The sequence below is a fragment of the Eriocheir sinensis genome, chromosome 22, assembly GCF_024679095.1.
Source record: "Eriocheir sinensis breed Jianghai 21 chromosome 22, ASM2467909v1, whole genome shotgun sequence".
Lineage (NCBI taxonomy): Eukaryota > Metazoa > Arthropoda > Malacostraca > Decapoda > Varunidae > Eriocheir > Eriocheir sinensis.
Genome location: NC_066530.1, coordinates 10,479,628 through 10,495,346, shown reverse-complemented (window position 1 = coordinate 10,495,346; position 15,719 = coordinate 10,479,628). Strand labels below are relative to the sequence as shown.

The window sequence follows — 15,719 nt, the reverse complement described above, 5'->3', positions numbered from 1 at the left end:
CTAACGCATCTTGAACGGGAAAACACCACCCATGAATATCAGGATAATCTTATCTGTGGCCTTGGGAAACAGTCGTAGTGGGTGCCCGAGACGTATAAGAGGCTCTCGTGGAAGTTGCTGGGATCTTCATGGACTGTTTCGTGATCCTTGTGATAGTTTTACACGACTAACGCATATTGAACGGGAAAACTACCCCATGAAAACCTGGTTAATCTTCTCTGTGGCCTTGGGAAATTGTCGTAGTGGGAACCAGGGACGTTTGAAAATATAGACTTCAGACGCTTTTTTTTTATCAAGGGTAAAGTAAGAAGAGGAAGTGGGTTAATGGCGAAGGAAAGACAGAAGGAGTGTACAGTTGTATGGTGTAGCTTCGTTAGTTGTTCTGGTGTATATAGAAAAAAAAATGTCTTCCAAATATTTCGAGGCCGGTCTGGCGTATAGGCTCCCGCGGGTCCTTTCCTCCCCTCTGCTCTGCCACACAGCCCAAACACCTATCTCTTGCTCTCATATGTAAGCTATAGGTAACATATGAGAGGAAAAAATAGGTGTTGGGACTGTGTTTTATACACCACTCAATAATCGCATTAGTAAATTTTATACACCACTCAATAATCGCATTAGTAAATTTGCAGGCGACACAAAGATTGGTAACTCGGTTCTCTCTGACGAAGACAGGCAAAGCCTCCAAGAGGATTTGCACAAAATTTCAGCTTGGTCGGATAGATGGGAGATGCCCTTTAACGTAAGCAAGTGCCAGGTCCTTCAAGTTGGAACGAGGAATAAGAAGTTCGATTACGAAATGCACGGCGTTAAACTCAAAAGCGTTCAGTGCGTTAAGGACTTGGGGATCAAAATCGCGTCAAACCTCAAATTCTCACAGCAATGCATCGATGCAGCAAATAAAGCGAACAGAATGTTGGGCTTCATTAAAAGAAACTTTTTATTCAAGAATAAAGATGTAATACTTCCGTTCTACAATAGTTTAGTCAGACCCCACTTGGAATATGCGGTACAGTTTTGGTCTCCCCACCATGCAAAGGATATTGCTAAATTAGAAGGTGTTCAGCGTCGGGCAACGAAAATGATCCCTTCCTTGTGCAACAAATCCTACGAAGAAAGGCTTTCTACCCTTAACATGTTCTCTCTTGAGAAACGTCGCCTCCGAGGAAAATTGATCCAATGTTTTAAAATACTTAATGGTTTCACGAATGTAGACAGATCAACATTGTTTATGATCGATGACACTTTGCGCACGAGGAACAATGGCGTAAAACTCAAATGTAGACAAATAAATTCAGACTGCACCAAATTTTTCTTCACCAACGTTGTGGTGCGAGAATGGAATAAGCTTCCACCATCAGTGGTCCAGTGTAACACGATTGACTCCTTCAAAAATAAGCTCGACCGTCACTTCCTTCAACTTAATATCAACTAGAGTAGAAATGCAACGTTTAGGAGCCTTCTGATTAATGTAAAATCACTTAGGTTTAAGGACAGACCACCTAGTCTGGACCATGGGGTCTGTGTGGTCTGATTTTCTATGTAAATCTATGTAAATATCTTCTTCCCCTCTTCTTCCTTCCTTTCTTCTTTTTTTCTTCTCCTTCTTCTAGTTTAACCTTTTTTCTTCCTTCTTCCTAGTTTTCCTTTCCTTTCTTTATTTCTCTTTCTGTCTTTTCGTTTCTCTCTTTTAATCTTCCTTCTCCTTCATTTCTTTCCTAGTCTCTTTCCTTCTTCCTTTTCTAATTCAATCTCTGTATTTTCCTAATTTTCCTCTCCTTGCTATACTTCTCTTTGTCTATTCCTTCCTCACTTGTCTTCCTTTTCCTTCCTTTCTTTCGTAACCTAACTCTTCCTTGCATCTTCTAACTTCAACCTCCTCCTCTATTTAACCTAACTCTTCCTTGCATCTTCTAACTTCAACCTCCTTCCTTCCTTCCTTTCGTAACCTAACTCTTCCTTGCATCTTCTAACTTCAACCTCCTCCTCTATTTAACCTAACTCTTCCTTGCATCTTCTAACTTCAACCTCCTCCTTCCTTTTTTTCTTAACCTAACTCTTCCTTGCATCTTCCAACTTCAACCTCCTCCTCTTTTTCTGTCTCTTAAACATGAATCTCTATAGCCAGACTCTGTTCCGTGGGTGCTTTCCTGAGTCACATGTAGACGTTAACGGTTACCCAATATAATGTTGTTTTTTTGTTAGCTTGGCGCGCACACGGCAGGAAAGAGGAAATGGGGGTGGTGTGTGGACTTCAGGCAAGGCGATAAACACTTTGCATTCGGAGTTCGTATTAGTGTTAGTAGAGAAACACATTGCATCCTGAGTTGGTATTAGTTAGTGTTAGTAGAGAAACACTTTGCTTTCGGAGTTGGTATTAGTGTTAGTAGATAAACATATAGGTATTCCCAAGGGTATAGTTTTATGAGCCTAGTGATTGTGTGACAAGGCTTTGGTTGAGGTTGTGTTAGCGTTTCCATGGGTAGTGTTATGAGCCTAGTGATAGTTTGACAAGGCTTTGGTTGAGGTTGTGTTAGTATTTCCATGGGTAGTGTTATGAGCCTAGTGATAGTTTGACGAGGCTTTGGCAGAGAATGTGTTGGTATTTTCATGGGTAGTGTTATGAGCCTAGTGATTGTGTGACAAGGCTTTGGTAGAGGTTGTGTTAGTATTTCCATGGGTAGTGTTATGAGCCTAGTAATAGTTTGACAAGGCTTTGGTAGACGTTGTGTTAGTATTTCCATGGGTAGTGTTATGAGCCTAGTGATAGTTTGACAAGGCTTTGGTAGACGTTGTGTTAGTATTTCCATGGGTAGTGTTATGAGCCTAGTGATAGTTTGACAAGGCTTTGGTAGACGTTGTGTTAGTATTTCCATGGGTAGTGTTATGAGCCTAGTGATAGTTTAACAAGGCTTTGATAGAGGTTGTGTTAGTATTTCCACGGGTAGTGTTATGAGTCTAGTGATAGTTTGACAAGGCTTTCGTTGAGGTTGTGTTAGTATTTTCATGGGTAGTGTTATGAGGCTGGTGATAGTTTAACAAGGCTTTGATAGAGGTTGTGTTAGTATTTCCATGGGCAGTGTTGTGAGTCTAGTGACAATTTAACAAGGCTTCTGCACCACGAACGTGAAAACACTCATGAGAACGCGACCCAACTCCTTTGTGGCCTCGGGAAACAGTTGTCATGGGAGCAGGAAGCATCTGAGCATACGTCCTTGGGTAGTTGCCACGAGTGAGGAAAGCAAGTTGGTGTGGAGGGACGAGTTTGGGAGGGATGGGATGGTGTTGGCAAGGAATGGAAGGGGTATGAAAGGGACGGGAGGGAGGAAGGTATAGGCGTATATAAATAAGGTGCCCGATAAACAATAACTGAAGTGAAACCAAATTGTCGAGTCTGTTTTGGCGTTGGTGTAGCTTCGTTAGTTGTTCTGGTATATAAAAAAAATCCACATCGTTGATGTAAATAATGAAGAGCACTGGGCCAAGAACCGAGCCCTGTGGGACGCCACTAGTGACCGGCGCCCACTCTGAGTTAAATCCGTCAATCACTACTCTTTATTGTCTGTTGCTCAACCAATTCGCGATCCATTGGTGTACTTGACCGTCAATACGTATTTGCTTTAATTTGTAAAGTAATTTATGATGTGGGACTTTATCAAACGAGAGAGAGAGAGAGAGAGAGAGAGAGAGAGAGAGAGAGAGAGAGAGAGAGAGAGAGAGAGAGAGAGAGAGAGAGAGAGAGAGAGAGAGAGACGGTTTTTTGTGGTTATTTATCTATCTATCTATGCACCCAGTGAGGTGTGGGTGCAGTAAGGTGACGGGGTACTGGATGCGTGCCTAGTACCGCCGGTATAACGAGGATCAAGCCTCTACCTGTAACCCCTGTAACTACACCTCACCCACCGTGAGTAGTGGGGGGGATTCTGGAGCTGCCCTGTGTAAGCCACCCGGCCTCTTGCAGTTTCCCTATGTTCTTATGTTCTTCTTATGTTCTTATGTTATCTATCTATTTATCTATCTATTAATCTACGTATCTAGCTATCTATGTATCTATCTATCCCTCTATCTATCTATATATCTATCTATCCGTAACGTTAAGATACAGTTATAAGGGAAGGCTGATTCTGAAGGCCGTCTGGTCTCTCTCTCTCTCTCTCTAACACTCCCTTCCCAATGCACCGGAGATGAGCACTGAGACCACGCGCGGCTGTACTATACGCCCCTAACTCTATATTTCCTTCCTCTCAGCCTCCGCGGCGCCCCAACCCACGCCCGCTACGGGGAGACAAGCTTTCTCCCCGCCCACGCCGTCTGAGGTAGAGGCGGGGCGGGAGGGAGGGAGGGGGGAGGGAAGGACACATACCTACCAACAAGGAACGTTCTCAACACTTATCATTCAAACGTTCTTTCTTCTGTTTACTAATGAAGGAAAATGAATTAACGGGCTTTTTTTTCTTCTTTGTTTATTCTCTCGAGTCGTTTCCTTTACTGCAACAAGAATATGTGTTTTTGTTTGTTTATTCCCTCGAGTCGTTCCTTTACTGCAACAAGAATAGGTGTTTTTGTTTGTTTATTCCCTCGAGTCGTTCCTTTACTGCAACAAGAATATGTGTTTTTGTTTGTTTATTCCCTCGAGTCGTTCCTTTACTGCAACAATAATAGGTGTTTTTCTTTGTTTATTCCCTCGAGTCGTTCCTTTACTGCAACAAGAATAGGTGTTTTTGTTTGTTTATTCTCTCGAGTCGTTCCTTTACTGCAACAAGAATATGTGTTTTTGTTTGTTTATTCCCTCGAGTCGTTCCTTTACTGCAACAAGAATAGGTGTTTTTGTTTGTTTATTCCCTCGAGTCGTTCCTTTACTGCAACAAGAATAGGTGTTTTTGTTTGTTTATTCCCTCGAGTCGTTCCTTTACTGCAACAATAATAGGTGTTTTTGTTTGTTTTTTACCTCGAGTCGTTACGTTTCTGCAACAAGAATAGGTGTTTTTGTTTGTTTATTCTCTCGAGTCGTTCCTTTACTGCAACAAGAATAGGTGTTTTTGTTTGTTTATTCCCTCGAGTCGTTCCTTTACTGCAACAATAATAGGTGTTTTTCTTTGTTTATTCCCTCGAGTCGTTCCTTTACTGCAACAAGAATATGTGTTTTTCTTTGTTTATTCTCGCGAGTCGTTTCCTTTACTGCAACAAGAATATGTGTTTTTCTTTGTTTATTCTCGCGAGTCGTTTCCTTTACTGCAACAAGAATAGGTGTTTTTCTTTGTTTATTCCCTCGAGTCGTTCCTTTACTGCAACAATAATAGGTGTTTTTCTTTGTTTATTCCCTCGAGTCGTTCCTTTACTGCAACAAGAATATGTGTTTTTCTTTGTTTATTCTCGCGAGTCGTTTCCTTTACTGCAACAAGGATAGGTAAGCACTAATATGTATGGGCAGCAGCATGCATGTACAATCGGTAGGTGGAAGGTGTGATGTTAATACCGGATACCTATTATACATGCAACCTATATATCAGTGCCTAGCTATTATACACACTACCTGTACATCATTGCCCACACAACCCCTGCCGGCCAACCCAAGCACCCTGACCTCACCTAAACATTGTGACGGAGACCTGAGACGCGAATCGTACCACACATTCCAGCTACCTTATATACACGCTTCCTATATAACCGTGCATACCTATCATACATTCTACCTGTATATCATTGCCCACACAACCCCTGCCGGCCAACCCAAGCACCCTGACCTCACCTAAACACTGTGACGGAAACCTGAGACGCAAATCACACCACACATTCCAGCTACCTTATATACACGCTTCCTATATAACAGTGCATACCTATCATACATTCTACCTGTATATCATTGCCCACACAACCCCTGCCGGCCAACCCAAGCACCCTGACCTCACCTAAACATTGTGACGGAAACCTGAGACGCGAATCGTACCACACATTCCAGCTACCTTATATACACGCTTCCTATATAACCGTGCATACCTATCATACATTCTACCTGTATATCATTGCCCACACAACCTCTGCCGGCCAACCCAAGCACTCTGACCTCACCTAAACATTGTGACGGAAGCCTGAGACGCGAATCGTACCACACATTCCAGCTGCCTTATATACACGCTTCCTATATAACCGTGCATACCTATCATACATTCTACCTGTATATCATTGCCCACACAACCTCTGCCGGCCAACCCAAGCACTCTGACCTCACCTAAACATTGTGACGGAAGCCTGAGACGCGAATCGTACCACACATTCCAGCTGCCTTATATACACGCTTCCTATATAACCGTGCATACCTATCATACATTCTACCTGTATATCATTGCCCACACAACCTCTGCCGGCCAACCCAAGCACTCTGACCTCACCTAAACATTGTGACGGAAACCTGAGACGCGAATCACACCACACATTCCAGCTACCTTATATACACGCTTCCTATATAACAGTGCATACCTAATACATGCTCCCAACCTATCAGTGCCTAGCTATTATAAACGCTACCTGTATATCACTGCCCACACAGCCCCTGCCGGCCAACCCAAGCACCCTGACATCACCTAAACAGTGTGACGGAAACCTGAGCAGCGAATCACACCACACATTCCACTACCTTTTATACATGCTTCCTATACAGCAGTGTCTACCTACCATACACGCTACCTACCTACCTACACACACACACACACACACACACACACACACAAGCCCCGTTTTCTATCTTTTACTTCATTTTCACGTTTCCTCCTTTAATGTTGTAAGCTATTTTTTTATATTACTATTTTTTTTTTACTATTAATTATGCCGGTATCTTTTTTTCTAATATGATTCTCTTGACACTGAAAAAGTCTCTAATGTTCTTTCCTTATCAACAGTTATTTTATCTACTGTCTCTAAAGTTTTCCTCCTCTACTTTTCCTCCTCTACTTTTCTTTCTCTACTTTTCCTCCCCACCTTCATTTCCTCCTACACATTTATTTCATTAACTTTCCTTTTGGTGTCGAAGCCGTGTCTGTCCACTAGCGCCCACGCCCACGCCACGCCCACGCCCACGCCCGTCACCTATCACTACCGCCCACATCCACCCACATACACACATACACCAACACTCACATCTACACCCACGGTTTCAAGACACGCCCATACCCACCCACTAACACGCCTACACCCACGCCATGCCCATAGTCCACGGAGGCATTTCCAGCTGTCTTTTTTCTCGTCCTCATAGTCCGCAATCACACACGATACAATGATGATAATGATGATAATAATGATAATAATAATAATAATAATAATAGTAATAATAATAATAATAATAATAATAATAATAATAATAATAATAATAATAATAATAATAATAATAATAATAATAAGAGGAAATGAAGAAGAAGACGAAGACGAAGACGACGACGACGACGACGACAAGGAAGATGAATATGAAGAAGAAGAAGAAGAAGAAGAAGAAGAAGAAGAAGAAGAAGAAGAAGAAGAAGAAGCAGAAGAAGAAGAAGAAGAAGAAGCAGAAGAAGACGAAGAAGCAGAAGAAAACGAAGAAGAGGAAGAAAAAGAAGAAAACAAATAGAAAAGAAATAAAGAAAAATATGAAAGAAAAGAAAAAAAATGCAGAAGTTGGAGAAGAAATTAAGACTAAGACAACAACGACAACAAATATAACTAAAAAAAAAAAAAACTCAAAAAAGGCCAAACAACCCCTTCCAACATACCCTCCTGTACACACAGTCCCAAACCTCCCGTAAAAGACCAATGAACAGACGTTTCCTGGGAGCTTTTTCTTGATACAATTCTCGTGTCAGGCAGCCAATCGTTCCCTTGAGGCGTCTTGGGGGTGTTCTCAGACGCTTTCGGCTCTCACAACACTATTTTCCAAGGCCACATAGGAGATTAGTTGGGTTCTCTTGAGTGTTCTTTTTCACGTTCATGGTGCAGAAGCCTTGTTAAAACTATCACCAGGCTCATAACACTACCCATGGAAATACTAACACAATCTTTGGCCCGTGTTCTGAGACGCATTCGACTCTTAACTATTTTCCAAGGCCACATAGGAGATAAGTCGGGTTCCCATGAGTGCTTTACACGTTCATGGTGCAGAAGCCTTGTTCAAACTATCACCACGCTCATAAAACTACCCATGGAAATACTAACACAATCTTTGGCCCGTGTTCTGAGACGCATTCGACTCTCAACTATTTCCCAAGGCCACTAAGGAGATAAGTCGGGCTCCCAAGAGTGCTTTACACGTTCATGGTGCAGAAGCCCTGTTAAAACTATCACTTGGCTCATAACACTACCCATGGAAATACTAACACAATCTTTGGCCCGTGTTCTGAGACGCATTCGGCTCTCAACAGCTATTTCCCAGGCCACGAAGGGTATCAGTCGAGTTCCCATGAGTGTTTTTTCACGTTCATGGTGCAGAAGCCTTGTTAAAACTATCACCAGGCTCATAACACTACCCATGGAAATACTAACACAATCTTTGGCCCGTGTTCTGAGACGCATTCGACTCTTAACTATTTCCCAAGGCCACTAAGGAGATAAGTCGGGTTCCCATGAGTGCTTTACACGTTCATGGTGCAGAAGCCTTGTTAAAACTATCGCCTAGCTCATAAAACTATCCATGGAAATACTAACACAATCTTTGGTACGTGTTCTGAGACGCTTTCGACTCTCACAACACTTTTCCCAAGGCCACAAAGGAGATCAGTTGGGTTCACATGAGTACTTTGCACATTCATGGTGCAGAAGCCTTGTTAAAACTATCACCAGGCTCATAAAACTGCCCATGGAAATACTATCACAATCTTTGGCCCGTTTTCCGAGACGCTTACGGCTCTCACAACGCTATTTTTCAATCCCACAAAGGAGATCAGTTGGGTTCTCATGAGTGCTTTACACGTTCATGGTGCAGAAGCCTTGTTAAAACTATCACCAGGCTCATAACACTACCCATGGAAATACTATCACAATCTTTGGCCCGTGTTCTGAGACGCTTTCAGTTCTCACAACAGTATTTCCCAAGGCCACAAAGGGTATCAATCGGGTTCTCATGAGTGGTTTACACGTTCATGGTGCAGAAGACTTGTTAAAATTATCGCCTGCCTCATAAAACTGCCCATGGAAATACAATCACAATCTTTGGTACCGTACGTGTTCTGAGACGCTTTCGGCTCTCAACAGCTATTTCCCAAGGCTACAAAGGAGATGAGTTGGGTTCTCATGAGTATTTTACACGTTCATGGTGCAGAAGCCTTGTTAAAACTATCGCTTGGCTCATAAAACTACCCATGGAAATACTAACACAATCTTAGGCTCGTGTTCTGAGACGCTTACGGCTCTCGACAGCTATTTCCCAAGGCTACAAAGGAGATTAGTTGGGTTCCCATAAGTGTTTTTTTCACGTCCATGGTGCAGAAGCCTTGTTAAAACTATCACCAGGTTCATAAAACTACCCATGGAAATACTAACACAATCTTTGGTACGTGTTCTGAGACGCTTTCTACTCTCAACATACATTTTCCAAGGCCACTAAGAAGATCAGTTGTGTTCTTTTAAGTGTTTTTTTACGTTCATGGTGCAGAAGCCTTGTTAAACCATCGCCTGGCTCATAAAACTACCCATGGAAATACTAACACAACCTCTACGAAAGCCAAGTGATATGTTTGAGAAGGCTTTGGTAGAGGATGTGTTAGTATTTCTACGGGTAGTTTATGACCCTAGTGGTAGCTTGACAAGGTCTCTGCACGGTTAAGTTGTCCGAGTCTTCCTTCCTTTTCTTCTTATCTCATTTTCTTTACTTAATTGCTTTTTTTTATTATTTAGCTCCTCGCCCACTCTTTCCACCATGAACCTAAAAAACACTCATGAGAACCGACTAATCTCCTGTATACGGCCTTTGAAAATTGTGGTTGTAAGAGCCGAATGTGTCTGAGGAAAAGAGTCTAAGGCTGTGTTAGTATTTCCGTGGGTAGTTTTGTGAGCCTGGTGATAGCTTGACAAGACTTCTGCACCATGAACCTTGAAACACTCTTGAGAACCCGAGTAATCTCCATCGTGGCCTCTGAGAATAGTGCTTGTGAGTGCCGAGTGTGTCTGAGAATACGGAACTAAGGTTGTGTTAGTATTTTCGTGGGTAGTTTTATGAGTTTGACAAGACTTCTGCATCATAAATCTGAAAAACACTCATGAGAACCCGATTAATTTCCTGTACGACCTTTGGAAATTGTGGTTGTGAAAGCCGAAAGCGTCTGAGAAAAGTCTAAGGCTGTGTTAGTATTTCCACGGGTAGTTTTGTGAGCCCAGTGATATAGTTTGACAAGACTTCTGCACCATGAACCTGAAAAACACTCCTGAGAACCCGACTAATCTCCAGTATACGGCCTTTGGAAATAATGGTTGAGTCGAAAGCGTCTGAAAAATAAAGTCTATAGAGCTGTGTTAGTATTTCCACGGGTAGTTTTGTGAGCCCAGTGGTGGCTTGACAAGACTTCTGCACCATGAACCTGAAAAACGCTTATGAGAACCCGACTAATCTCCTGTATACGGCCTTTGGAAATTGTGGTTGTGAGAGTCGAGAGCTTGACAATAAGAGTCTAAGGCTGTGTTAGTATTTCCACGGGTAGTTTTATGAGCCCAGTGGTGGCTTGACAAGACTTCTGCACCATGAACCTGAAAAACGCTCATGAGAACCCGATTAATCTCCTGTATACGGCCTTTGGAAATTGTGGTTGTGAGAGCCAAAAGCGTCTGAGGAAAAGAGTCTAAGGCTGTGTTAGTGTTTCCACGGGTAGTTTTACGGTCCTAGTGATAATTTGACAAGACTTCTGCACCGTGAACCTGAAAAACACTCTTGAGAACCCGACTAATCTCTTGTACGACCTTTGGAAATTGTGGTTGTGAGAGGCGAAAGCGTCTGACGATAAGAGTTTAGGCAGTGTTAGTATTTTCGTGTGTAGTTTAATGAGCACAGTGATAGTTTGACAAGACTTCTGCACCGTGAAACTGAAAAACACTCTTGAGAACCCGACTAATCTCTTGTACGACCTTTGGAAATTGTGGTTGTGAGAGGCGAAAGCGTCTGACGATAAGAGTCTAGGCAGTGTTAGTATTTCCGTGTGTAGTTTTATGAGCACAGTGATAGTTTGACAAGACTTCTGCACCATGATCCTGAAAAACACTCATGAGAACTCGACTAATCTCCTGTATACGGCCTTTGGAAATTGTGGTTGTGAGAGTCGAGAGCTTGACAATAAGAGTCTAAGGCTGTGTTAGTATTTCCACGGGTAGTTTTGTGAGCCCAGTGATATAGTTTGACAAGACTTCTGCACCATGAACCTGAAAAACACTCTTGAGAACCCGAGTAATCTCCATCGTGGCCTCTGGGAATCGTTGCTGTGAGAGGCAAAAGCGCCCGAGAATACGTTCCCATGTTACTAAGATAATTCGACATGTTAGAATCGTTGCTCTCCCTTCTTTCCTTCCTCCTTTCACCCCTGACGACTTTTAATAGTAATTCTGTCATCTCTACTCCTTTTTTTCCTTTCTTCCTTTCCTCCCTCCCTCCTTCCCTCTTTCCTCCCGTCCGTGAGCATCGCCGTACACTCCGCCGCCTTATCAGTCCGTTGACAGCTGTCTGGTGATAGGTGGTGACAGCGATGACGCCCACGATAGCGAACAACACACACGCTGCCCGTATTCTCAGAAGCTTTCGGCTCCCACAACCACTCCACTACAGTGTTGCCGCTCTTTCAAGCCTCTGTCGATATTTTCATACTGCCTGCTCTTCTGAATTTGCCTCCACCCTTCCCGCGGCTTTGCTACACACGACTTTCTACTCTAGCCCATCCCTGTGCTAAATCCTTTATGCAAGAGTTCACCAGCATCTTCATTCCTTCATTTCTTTGCTACACACGACTTTCACAAGAACTAGAAATAACGGTTTACCCATACAGTCGAGTCGATGTAACACAGACATTGGAAGGAGTTTCTTTTCGAACAGAGTCATCCGCCACTGGAACAATCTTCCCTCAGAAGTAGTAAATGCGAATACCATCAACTCTTTCAAATATAGAATCGACCGTCATTTCGGTGCGTCGGGAGTAAATTGAATATCGAGGTGCTTTCATCTGCTCATCAAGCCCCAAGTGGCTGTCGAGCAGATTAAATCACCAAAGCAGGCAACCTCGTAATGAGCCAATAGGTTTTCTGTTGCCTGCATTTCCATGTTTTCATGTTCTACTCCAGCCCATCCCTGTGCTATCTAAATCCTTTCTGCAAGAGTTAACCAGCATCTTTCATTCCTTCATTTCTTTCGCCGGCAGACTCTGGAACAGCCTTCCTTCGTCTGTATTTCCTCCTGGCTACGACTTGAACTCTCTCTGTTCTCTGTTCTTTTGTCGGAGCAGCGTCCAGCGGGATTTTTTGTTAATGTTTTTTTTTTTTTTCTTGAGCTGCCCCACTTTTTTTTTTTTTTTTTTTTTTACAGCAAAGGAGACAGCTCAAGGGCACAAAAAAGTAAACATTAATAAAAAAAAAAAAAGCCCGCTACTCGCTGCTCCTAAAAGAATCAAAGACGGGCTGAAAGATAAGTCAGTTTCGGGAGGAGAGGTGTCCTGATACCCTCCTCTTGAAAGAGTTCAAGTCGTAGGCAGGAGGAAATACAGATGAAGGAAGATTGTTCCAGAGTTAACCAGCGTGAGGGATGAAAGAGTGAAGATGCTGGTTAACTCTTGCATAAGGGGTTTGGACAGTATAGGGATGAGCATGAGTAGAAAGTCGAGTGCAGCGGGGCCGCGGGAGGGGGGGAGGCATGCAGTTAGCAAGTTCAGAAGAGCAGTCAGCGTGGAAATATTGATAGAAGATAGAAAGAGAGGCAACATTGCGGCGGAATTTAAGAGGTAGAAGACTATCAGTATGAGGAGGAGAACTGATGAGACGAAGAGCCTTTGCCTCCACTCTGTCCAGAAGAGCTGTGTGAGTGGAGCCCCCCCACACATGAGATGCATACTCCATACTTGATGCGAAACAGAGGGCAGCACAAACTCCTTTACCAAGCACCGTGTGACCGAGTATTACTGCTACACACAGCTGCTGCTTCCTGGGAAACGTGCAACGTCCTTATCCTATCACTGCCTAGATAACGCGGGACGGCGGGGCAAGAACCTCGCGTGTGTGTGTGTGTGTGTGTGTGTGTGTATGTGTGTGTGTGTCTCTCTCTCTCTCTCTCTCTCTCTCTCTCTCTCTCTCTCTCTCTCTCTCTCTCTCTCTCTGTATAGTGTTAGGTGTTATTTTCTCTCTCTCTCTCTCTCTGTATAGTGTTAGGTGTTATTTTCTAGGCACCATGCAAGGCCATCCTAGCTATCCTTATTCCCTGTGTTGGGTCAGTGTTCAAACCGCAGACCACGAGGCAACACACGGGCCGCTGTCCTACTCCTGCTGGTGGTCGCGGCGGCGGAGAGCGACGTGTGGCTAGCAATGACGCAGACTGGCCTGTATTCTCACACGCCTTGGACCCTCACAACGATTTCCAGAGGCCACAAAGGAAATTAGTTGGGTTCTCATGAGTTTCTTTCACGTTAATGATACAAAATCCTTGTTGAACTATCAATACGCTCACAAAAATACAAGTTGAGGTACAGCCACATTTCGTACACAAAAACAGGTATCCAGCGTGTAGCCCACTCACAACGGTGCCTCGGCGTAACTCCTACAGACATACCGCCATATATCCTAGAATTCTGCGATCACGTGGCATTGCACGTGGAGTGAAGTGAAAACAAATTCAAAGTTTTCGCGGAGAAAACAACGTTGCATTGTGCGAGACAGTGCAAAACGCTGGGGAATATTAATGTGGGAAATATCCAAGTTTTCTTTAATAACATATGTATAAAAAATGGAACTGTGGAACAAGTTATAATTGAATTCTGCGAGAACATGCACTTTAAAAGATCTTATTAAATTAATACCTTAAGCCTGTCATGAATGTATAACAAAAGGGATATTTTACAGGGTTATGATGTGCTGCTGCCACACGAGTAGCTACACAGTCTGCACAGGGGGCGGCGTGTCGGCAGGGCAGGGCAGAGGGGCCACTGTCCCCTGGTCAGCAAGACCGCAGTGGAGAAAAGGCCCCCTAAAGTTGGCGTCGTCCTTCCTTGTGCGTGCCCCACGAATGGAGAGCAGAACAGTGCCGGGTCGAGCCTTAACTTGACTTGACTAGACTCGTGTCTCAACGTGAACTAGATTTTTTCCTTTTTTTTCTATCTAACAACTTCATCGCTTTCACCAGACAGAACAGTGTCTGGCCGCCGAACTGTGAGAACAAACCCGTGAAAATGAGATGAAGAACCTGACAAAACATGCTGTTGCTGAATTATTGGCTTACGCTGAGACACGTCACCGACCCCTCCCTGCAACATCCCACTCTATAATGCAGGGGTTCCCAACCTGGGGCACATGTACCCCTAGTGGTACATTTGCACTTTTCAGGGGGTACATTGGGTCCGAGAGAATAACCACTACTGTACAATACATTGTGTTTTAATCTGCATTCAAATTGCACAATGCCATGTTTTTTTTTTCAATTTCCTCATTTTAGTAAGCAAAACTTATTTAAATTATATCATCAGTCTACACATACAGATTTCATTATAAAATAATATGAAAATATTACAATTTCACCGTTTTTTATCCTAAATTTTTAGGGGTACACGGGAACCTATAAAAATGCCCAAGGGGTACAGAGGAACAAAAAGGTTGGGAACCCCTGCTCTAATGCAAGAGTTAACCAGTCACCAGATGGAACAGTGTCTGGCCGCCGAGCTACGAGAACAACCTCGTGAAAAGGAGATGAAAAGCCTGACAAAAGACCCTGTTATTGAAGTATTGCGTTAAGCTGAGGCAAGACACTGACCACTCCCCTGTCCCGCTCCCTAATGAAAGGGTTAACCAGTCACCAGATGGAACAGTGTCTAGCCGCCGAGCTGTGATGACAAACAAACCCGTGATACTGAAAGGGGAACACACGCTGTTTTTGAAGTAGTAGGGAAGGCTGAGACACGTCCCCGACCCCTGCATGCACTGTCCCACTCCCAAATGAAAGAGTTACCCAGTCACCAGATGGAACAGTGTATCGTCGCCGAGCTGTGATTACAAACAAACCCGTGATACTGAGAGTGGAATACACGCTGTTATTGAAGTAGTAGGGAAGGCTGAGGCACGTCCCCGACCCCTACATGCACTGTCCCACTCCCTAATGAAAGAGTTACCCAGTCACCAGATGGAAGTGTGTCTGCCGAGGTGTGATGACAAACAAACCCGTGATACTGAGAGAGGAATACACGCTGTTTTTGAAGCAGTAGGGAAGGCTGAGGCACGTCCCCGACCCCAGCATGCACTGTCCCACTCCGTAATGCACGAGTTAACCACTACCTTCATTCTTTCACGAGTAAACTCTATCATGGCTTTCCTCTCGCCGTTTCCCTTTCGAAGCTCATATCTATTATATATACATTAGTTATTATTGTTTTTTTTATTATTTAGCCATTCTTTATTTTCACTCTTTCATCTTTTTCACGGGTAAACTATATGTCTTTCCTTTCGCTGCTTCCTCGTCCAAACTCATGCCTTCATTATTAATTAGTTATCATTATTTTTATTAGTAGTTGTCATTCACTCACTAC

General features: G+C 43.4%; 1 protein-coding gene and 2 long non-coding RNA genes across 8 annotated transcripts in view; all 3 read right to left on the bottom strand.

Annotated features, from left to right (window-relative positions):
• The window catches only part of LOC127002025 (unconventional myosin-Va-like), a 155,004-nt gene that overhangs the window by 123,419 nt on the left and 15,866 nt on the right, over window positions 1-15,719 (bottom strand). The window lies entirely within an intron of this gene.
• Window positions 4,995-7,387, bottom strand: LOC127002031 (uncharacterized). Its single transcript, XR_007755667.1, has 3 exons — window positions 6,444-7,387; window positions 5,694-5,963; window positions 4,995-5,533 (listed from the first exon to the last, which is right to left on the bottom strand). It is a non-coding gene; the product is annotated as an uncharacterized LOC127002031 (long non-coding RNA).
• Window positions 15,554-15,719, bottom strand: part of LOC127002034 (uncharacterized) — a 1,692-nt gene continuing 1,526 nt past the window's right edge. Inside the window, exon 2 of the long non-coding RNA XR_007755670.1 lies at window positions 15,554-15,719. This is a non-coding gene — a long non-coding RNA (uncharacterized LOC127002034).